At 41.2% G+C, this 8670-nt stretch overlaps 1 long non-coding RNA gene across 2 annotated transcripts; it reads right to left on the bottom strand.

The window, feature by feature from the left end:
- Positions 1-6371: 6371 nt before the first annotated feature.
- On the bottom strand, positions 6372-8032 carry LOC147518717 (uncharacterized). Of its 2 annotated transcripts, XR_015211870.1 has the most exons (3): positions 7438-7976; positions 6926-7214; positions 6372-6805 (listed from the first exon to the last, which is right to left on the bottom strand). It is a non-coding gene; the product is annotated as an uncharacterized LOC147518717 (long non-coding RNA). The 2 variants fall into 2 exon arrangements; XR_015211869.1 differs by lacking the exon at positions 6372-6805 and having other exon boundaries at positions 6863-7214; positions 7438-8032.
- Positions 8033-8670: the final 638 nt, after the last annotated feature.

Here is an 8670-nt window from a genome sequence, read left to right on the forward strand (position 1 = left end):
ATTCCGAAGCAAACTGGCAACTTGGAAATCCAAGCTGTTATCAAAAGGTGGTAAACTAACACTTGTTAATTCCGTCATTTCCACACTCCCTTCCCATGTTATGTCTTGTGTTCAACTGCCTGTTAATATTATCAATGAAATGGATAGAATAAGTAGAAATTTAATATGGGTACGTGATCAAGGAGAAAGAAAACTTCACTATTTTTCTTGGGATCGGAACTGGCTTGTACACCAACTTTTGCAAGTGGATTGGGTAATAAAGATCTTCAAATTCAAAATATTGCACTCCTTGGGAAGAAAGTGTGGGAACTAGTTGAGCACAAATCACTATGGGAAAAGGTGATAAAACACAAGTATTACCCTCGAGATGATTTCATGAGTTCAAAGTGTCCGAGATTGGCATCAAAAGTTTGGAAAACAATGCACTATTTAAGGAATCTATTAACTCTTGGATTAGCATGGAAGGTTGGAGATGGGCTGACATTAGAGTTTGGCGAGACACCTGGATCCCTGATACCCCAACAGATTTACCTTTGTTGCCAAGACCAGATGACGTACTGCACACTTACTAGAGTTGCTGAATTTATTGATGTTAGGAGCAAATTTTTCTCGTTTAAATCTTATAAACCGGCCAGCCACTTAAAGACTTTATACTGAGACACTGTTATTACTTAATTATAACCTAAGTTAAACTTTGTTAATGAAGTTAAATACTGATGGTTCTTCTCTTTCAAATCCAAAATTCAGGACTGAGAGGAGGTGGAGGAGTTATTAGATATTGTCATGGTGACCTTACTGGTGCTTTTTATAAGCATTATTATGGGGGTGGTGTCTAATTCTCTAGCTGAAGCTTTAATTAGCTTTGATGGAAGGCATCCAATTTTAATTACTGTAGAGAAAAAAAAGGGTTTTTTCTGCTTTTCACGATCGATCCGCCGCCATTTCGAAAGCGCCACCGCCTCCTCCGATGTTTGGCGCGACCCGCGCTCAAAGCGCGCCAGCTCCGTCTCCGATGATTTTGGCCACCATTCAAAGGGGAGCGCCGCCAGCCTTCCGTGTCTTTTGTTTGCGGGCCTCGCTACAGTAACCGCGATTTTTTGTTTTTAGTATAAAAACAAAATCAGTTTTTTGGAAAACCTAACTTTTCCAAAACCAAGAAAAGAGAGCGATTACAAGAGAACAATTCTTTGTGAGTTGAAATGTTCATTCTTTGTGAGTGAATTGAGAGAGACTTGTAATCGCCATTACTCGGACATCTAGTAAAGCTTGGAACTCGCGAAGTGGGGGCGTAGGCAAATTGCCGAACCACCGATATATCTCGTCTTGTGGTTTGTTCTTCTTTACATTGATTGTTTTATTTCATATGCTTGTTATTTGATATTGGAAGTGTTGGGATATTGCTTGGAGGTGTTGAAGTCTTGTCTATTGAGAAAGATCAATCTTTGTGTAGGATTGATCCGTTTTGGTGTGGTAACGTTGTTTCCGCAGCTTAATTATTCACAACAATTGGTATCGAGAAATAGGTATATCGACTGGGATTTTGAGTGTAGTGCTCAAAATTTGTGTAGACAAGGTGTTCGATTAAATTCGATGTGAAACCGCTTTCTTTTGAGTTATTGTGTGTAACTTGAAAGATGGCTCCCAAGATGTCAAACGCAAGGTTTGAAGTAGAAGTTTAATGGGAAGAATAACTTTGGGATTTGGCAAGTCCAAGTAAAGGACATCCTTATCCAACAAGGTTTGCACAAGGCTTTAAAGGGGATTAAATCTAAAGGCGAAGTATGAGTAATGATGATTGGGAAGAGTTCGATCTTCAAGCTTGTTCATTAATCCGGTTATGTCTTGCAAATGAGGTTATGTATAGTGTGATGGGAGAAAATACCGCTTGCCGGTATTTGGCTCAAACTAGAGTCTATGTATATGACCAAGAGCATGACGAACAAGATGTACCTTAAGAAGCGCCTTTATCGGTACATGATGGTCAATGGTTCAACGATGCAAGAGCACGCTAGTGAGTTCACCGACGCCTAAATGGATTATTTGAATGTTGGTATGAAGATGGATGATGAGGATCAAGCGGCATGTTTAATATTCTCCTTGCCGTAAAGCTATGAGCATCTAATGACTACATTCATGAATAGAGAAGTCGCCGATCTTGACGAAGTTCAAAGTGCACTTCTTTCTTATGAGTTGATGAAGAAGACAAGACACGTGGAGAATAGCATTGATGCAGTCGTGGGCTAGTGGCAAGAGGAAATTCTTATGAACGTAATTATTCAAGTAATGAGAATTCTAGGTCCAAGTCAAAGAAGCCTTTGAAACATGTACAGTGCTACAATTGTAATGAAAAGGGACATTATGCAAGTAATTGTCCTCACCCGAAGAAAGAGAACAAGAGAGATGGTCAGAAGAAAGGTAAGGCAAAAATTGAGGCAAATTATGCTTCGTGCTCAAGAGGATGAATTCAGTCTCCGTGTGTCCACACAAGACTATATGACCGAAAAGTGGATTCTTGATTCCGGATGTTCCTATCATATGTGCCCGAATAGAAAGTGGTTTACTTCTTATGAGAGCATTGATGGTGGTTCCGTTTTAATGGGTAATGATGTTGCTTGTAAGACGGTAGGAATTGGAACTATACGGTCAAGATGTATGATGGTGTAGTGAGGACTTTAACCGATGTGAGACATGTTCCTGGAGCTAAAGAAAAGTCTTATTTCTCTTGGTACCTTGATTCCAAAGGCCACAAGTTTGTGGGCGAAGGTGGAGTCCTAAATATTGTTAATGGCTCTTTAGTTGTTATGAAGGGTCAAAAATATGGAACCTTGTATACTCGATGGGTAGTACGCGGTGATAAAGCGATGTAGCAAATGGTGCATGTAGTAATGATTCGAGTGCACTAAGATATGGCATACGCTTAGGGCATATACGAGTGAAAGGGTTTGTCCGAAATTGTGGCAAGCCGGGTTCTTGAAGAACTTGAAGAAGCCAAGTATGGGGTTCGTGGAGCATTAAGGCCTATGGGAAGCAAAGTGCAGAGTCAAGTTCAAGTCAAGCAAGCACACGACAACAGGCATCCTTGATTATGTGCATACGGATGTTTGGGGACCCTCCAGGGTGGCTTCCAAGGGAGGTAACCGCTATTATGTCTCATTCATTGATGATCATACTCGCTATGTGTGGGTGTATATGATGAAATCGAAAGATGAAGTGTTTGAGACATTTAAGAAGTGGAAGGCAAGGGTTGAGAATCGCACAGATAGGAAGGTAAAGACATTACGGTCTGACAATGGTACTGAGTATACCTATGGACCTTTCCAAGAGTTCTCAGGCGCAATGCGGAATTGCCGCATTAATCGATACCAAAAGGCACGCCACGCCAGAATGGAATGGCGAGAGAGGATGAATAGAACTTTGCTTGAAAGAGCAAGATGTTTATTGTCTAATGCCGCCTAGGCAAAAGAGTATTAGGGCGATGCGGTGTCCATGGCGTGTTACCCGCATAATAGGTCACCGCATCCAGCCATAGATTGCGGGACACCCTATGAGGTGTGGGTCGTAACCCACCGATTATAGTATTTTATGAAAGTGTTTGGATCGACACCTTTTACTACCATGTGAGGGACAGCAAGCTGCTAGATCCTGTGAGCTAAGAAGGCTATATTCTTAGGCTTCGCAAATGGGGTAAAGGGATACGATTGTGGTGTCTAGAAGACCACAAGTTCCCCGGTCGCCAGAGATGTTACCTTTGATGAGACTTCCGTGTTATCTTCAAGAAGTTTCCAGTAGTCAAGCGTAATGGTGAAGTCATAGAAGTTCAAGCTACCGAGCTTGAGTTGTCCGATGCAGCAGATGACCGTTAGATCATGATGAGGTACCAAATCATGGAACCACACAAAGAACAGAAGAAGAGCATGAGCATCCGCGAACTTGTAGTGGTCGACCCTAGCCACGAGACAAGTTAAAGAAGTGCACAAGTATGGGCATGAGAAGCCGGTGAAACACTATGGTCGTGGATTTAGTGGCATATGCACCGAATATCGAAGATGATGAGCCGATAGCTTCAAGGAAGCCGTTAGAGATGCTCATTACGTAGATTGGTTGGTAGCTATGCAAGCAGAGATGGAATCTCTTGATAAAAATCACACATGGGACCTAGTTTTATTGCCAAAGCGGCAAAAGGACTATCGGCAAAGAAATGGGTGTTCGTGAAGAAAGAGGTCCTTCCCCGAACCGACAAAGATCGGGTACAAGGCAAAGAGTGGTAGCAAAGGGTTTTTCACGTAGGAAGGAGTCGACTACAATGAGGTATTTTCCCGGTGGTCAAACATACGTCCATTCGTGTGTTATTGAGTCTAGTTGCTCACTTCAACTTGGAGTTAGAGCAACTTGATGTGAAAACCGCTTTTGCATGGGGACTTGGAAGAAGAGATCTATATGAGACAACCCGGGGTTTGTCGCTTCTTGAAAGAAGATTATGTATGCAAATTGAATCGGTCAATCGATGCGGGTTAAAGCAATCGCCTGCATAATGGTACAAGCGCTTTGACACATTCATGATGCAACATGAGTACACCCGGGCGGCAAGTATGACCGCTGTGTCTACTTTAGAAGGCTTCGTGGTAATGACTTCATCTATCTCCCCGCTTTATGTGGATGACATGCTTATTGCTTCCAAAAGCATGGTGGAGATAGACAAGTTGAAATCTCAACTTAGCTCTGAGTTTGAGATGAAAGACTTAGGTGGAGCCAAGAAGATACTGGGCATGGAGATTGACAGAGATAGGAAGAAGCGACGGATAGTTGTATCTCAGAAGAAATACATTCAGAAAGTAATTTCTCGATTTGGTATGGAGAATGCAAAGTCGGTTTCTACTCCTTTAGCTGGGCATTTTAGGCTTTCAGCTAAGTTCTCTCCTAGTTCGGTGGAGGAACAAAAGCATATGGCTAATGTTCCTTATGCAAGTGCCGTGGGTAGTTTGATGTATGCTATGGTGTGCACACGCCCGGACAACATTTCACAGGCAGTTAGTGTTGTGAGCAGGTATATGGCAAATCCTGGGAAGCAGCATTGGGAGGCAGTGAAATGGGTACTAAGGTACTTGAAGGGTACTTTGGATGTGGGATTAGCTTATGGTGGAGGCACTTGTTATGTCAGTGGGTTTGTGGATTCTGATTATGCAGGTGATCTAGATAGACGACGATCGACTACTGGTTATGTGTTTATGATGCATGGTGCACCGGTTAGTTGGAGGTCTATGCTACAGGCTACAGTTGCTCTATCTACTACTGAGGCAGAGTATATGGCAGTGGCAGAGGCAGTGAAAGAGGCACTATGGCTTCGAGGTCTTCTAGATGATTTGGGTATTGAGCAGAACAGTGTTGTTGTGTATTGTGATAGTCAGAGTGCTATTCATTTGGCGAAGAACCAAGTTCATCATGGTCGGACCAAGCATATCGATGTCCGATATCACTTTATACGGGATGTCGTTGAGGATGGTGATGTAGCACTTGAGAAAGTAGACACCCATGACAACCCTGCTGATATGCTGACGAAAGTTGTCACCGGAGTTAAGTTCCAACACTGTTTGGACTTGCTCCAAATCCTACATGTTTGAAAGCGCCTTGTGTGGGCACAGCCCTTCGGGGCAGTTGACTGCGAGTCTTCCTTGCTGGAGGTGTACTTACTGGATGTGATCTTGCTGGATGTGTTCGGCTTGGTTTTATGTGTTAAAACCTCACCGAGGTGGAGAATGTAGAGAAAAAAAAGGATTTTTTCTGCTTTTCACGATCGAGGCGCCAGCCGTATACCTCGCGCCAGTCCAAGATATGTTTGCGCGACCAGCCAGCCAGCAGCGCCGCCAGCCAGCGGTGCTCCGTTGATTTTGGCGACCAGCCAAAGCGGAGCGCCAGCGCTTCGTGTCTTTTGTTTGCGGGCCTCGCTACAGTAACCGCGATTTTTTTGTTTTAGTATAAAAACAAAATCAGTTTTTTGGAAAACCTAACTTTTCCAAAACCAAGAAAGAGAGTGATTACAAGAGAACAATTCTTTGTGAGTTGAGTGTTCATTCTTTGTGAGTGAATTGAGAGAGACTTGTAATCGCCATCTCGACATCTAGTAAAGCTTGGAACTCGCAGGTGTGGACGTAGGCAAATTGTCGAACCACCTATATATCTCGCCTTGTGGTTTGTTCTTCTTTTTACATTGATTGTTTTATTTCATATGCTTGTTATTTGATATTGAGAAGTGTTGGGATATTGCTTGGAGGGTGTTGAAGTCTTGTCTATTGAGAAAGATCAATCTTTGTGTAGGATTGATCCGTTTGGTGTGGGTAACGTTGTTTCCGCAGTTAATTATTCACAACAATTACATATGCCAAAATTTGTCCCGAGTTGAAATTGAGGTGGATTTGAGAGCTTTAGTGGATTGGATGGATTCTTGGAAAGGCAACAATTCCTTGGTTGATTTTAAACGTGGTGGAATCTATTAGAAAATTCCTAAGGAAGACTTACAGGTGCTTCCATTTGACATATATACAGGAATCGAACTCAATAGCCGGCACTCTTGTGAAATTGGCTAGCAAGAGTCAGTTGTCTGGCCAATTCACAGACATGCGTGAATTGCCAAGAGATATCAGAACCCCCATTTTACTAGATAAATGTGGTACTATGATACACATTTAAGTTGTAAAAGTTTGTTTTTAAGGTTTTTGTTTGGTTCTTGTAACAGTTCTAATCTATGCTGCTAATTACTTATGTAAAGACATAAAGTTGATAGTAGATATGTACCTTCAGTCATTGGCTCCTGCAACAATGAACAAATAGATTGGTTCTAAAAATAATTATATCAATTGCGAGATAGTTATTAAACATGAAATTTATTACTAGTTTCAACATAATTTTTGACAAGCCCCAGTATTCTTACAAGTTTAATGTCCAATCTGAAGCCTTGTGCTTGTTATTGATGATTCACTTGAGCTAAGTAGTCCCTGGATTAGATGGAAATAGTGTTGGATTGTCATTTCCTCCCCCAGTCCTTGGATTTGGAAATACTACTGTTGGAGTGCCTCCACCAGTCCCTGGATTTGGAAATACTACTGTTGGAGTGCCTCCACCAGTCCGGCCTCCACCAGTCCCTGGATTTGGAAATACTACTGTTGGATTGCCATTTCCTCCACCAGTCCCTGGATTTGGAAATACTACTGTTGGAGTGCCTCCACCAGTTTGGCGTTCACCAATCCCAACCAGTCCCTGGATTTGGAAATACTACTGTTGGAGTGCCTCCACCAGTCCGGCCTCCACCAGTCCCTGGATTTGGAAATACTACTGTTGGAGTGCCTCCACCAGTCCCTGGATTTGGAAATGCTACTGTTGGAGTGCCTCCACCAGTTTGGCGTTCACCAGTCCCTGGATTTGGAAATACTACTGTTGGAGTGCCTCCACCAGTCCCTGGACTTGGAAATACTACTGTTGGATTGCCATTTCCTCCACCAGTCACTGAGGGAATAAAGACTAACAACATGAAGAATTGTAACAAGGAAAATATGGTTTTGGTTGAAGGGGTACAAAATTTTCTTGACTTGAAGAAAGCCATGGTATTGGAAAGGAGGTCAGAGACACTGGTAGATAACCTTATGGCTCTATTGATATACATGTTTTAGGAGACTTCGTTCCATTATTATAGGACACCAATCTTGGAAAAGTTAAACCCCTGGAAGGCTCAAAGCTTGTGTTGTTTTGTTTTTCCTTCTTTTACAAATAATTGAGAATTGAGACTTCAGTCTTCTTCCTATTTCCTTATGTCACTGAGTCGGGTTTCTTTCGATAAGCTTAACCATTTAATTGAGCAGAATCATCAAAAGTCATTAAACTCTCAGCTTCCTTTCCTTCCGATCACTTTCCCTAGATTGACTATTAATGAAAAATGGATTTTAGTTTTTAAGACCATGCAAAAGTGGCTAGATACATGTATGTAATAACATAACTATGTGTAATTAAAGTAACTTTCATTTACAAATTAAATGAATTAAATGATTAAGAAATTGAGTGAAAATAACTCTCACAACCAGCGTTTTTTTTAAATCACTCTTAAGGACAATTTTCGGGTGAAAATAACTCTGAAACCAATTTTCGAGTGAAAATAACCTATAAGGACAAATAGCCCGGATTTTAAATAAATATTTTCCGATTTTTCCTTTTTGTCGTTTTGCTATGAACAATAATGAGTGTTCATACCTCATGTTGATATATATACCCAAATAGGTGAACATATATACCTCATACAATATATTAATGTGTGAACAATAATAATTGTTCATAACTCATGTCGATGTATAAACAATGATTGTTCATACTCCAATAGGTGTTCTTACTGATCATACATTATGTTGATGTATGAACAACCCAAATAGGTATGAACAATGAGTGTTCATAACTTATGTTAAGGTATAAACAACCCAAATAGGTATAAACAATGATTGTTCATACTCCAATATGTGTTCTTACTGATCATACATTATGTTGATGTATGAACAATGATTGTTCAAACGAACAGTTTGGGGTATGAACAATGATTGTTTATACGAATAGTGATTGTTCATACCTTATGTTGAGGTATGAACAGTGATTGTTCATACCTATATACACCGGGTCATTTCGGTTGGGTCGGGC

Source organism: Coptis chinensis, chromosome 2, assembly GCF_015680905.1.
Source record: "Coptis chinensis isolate HL-2020 chromosome 2, ASM1568090v1, whole genome shotgun sequence".
Taxonomy (NCBI): domain Eukaryota; kingdom Viridiplantae; phylum Streptophyta; class Magnoliopsida; order Ranunculales; family Ranunculaceae; genus Coptis; species Coptis chinensis.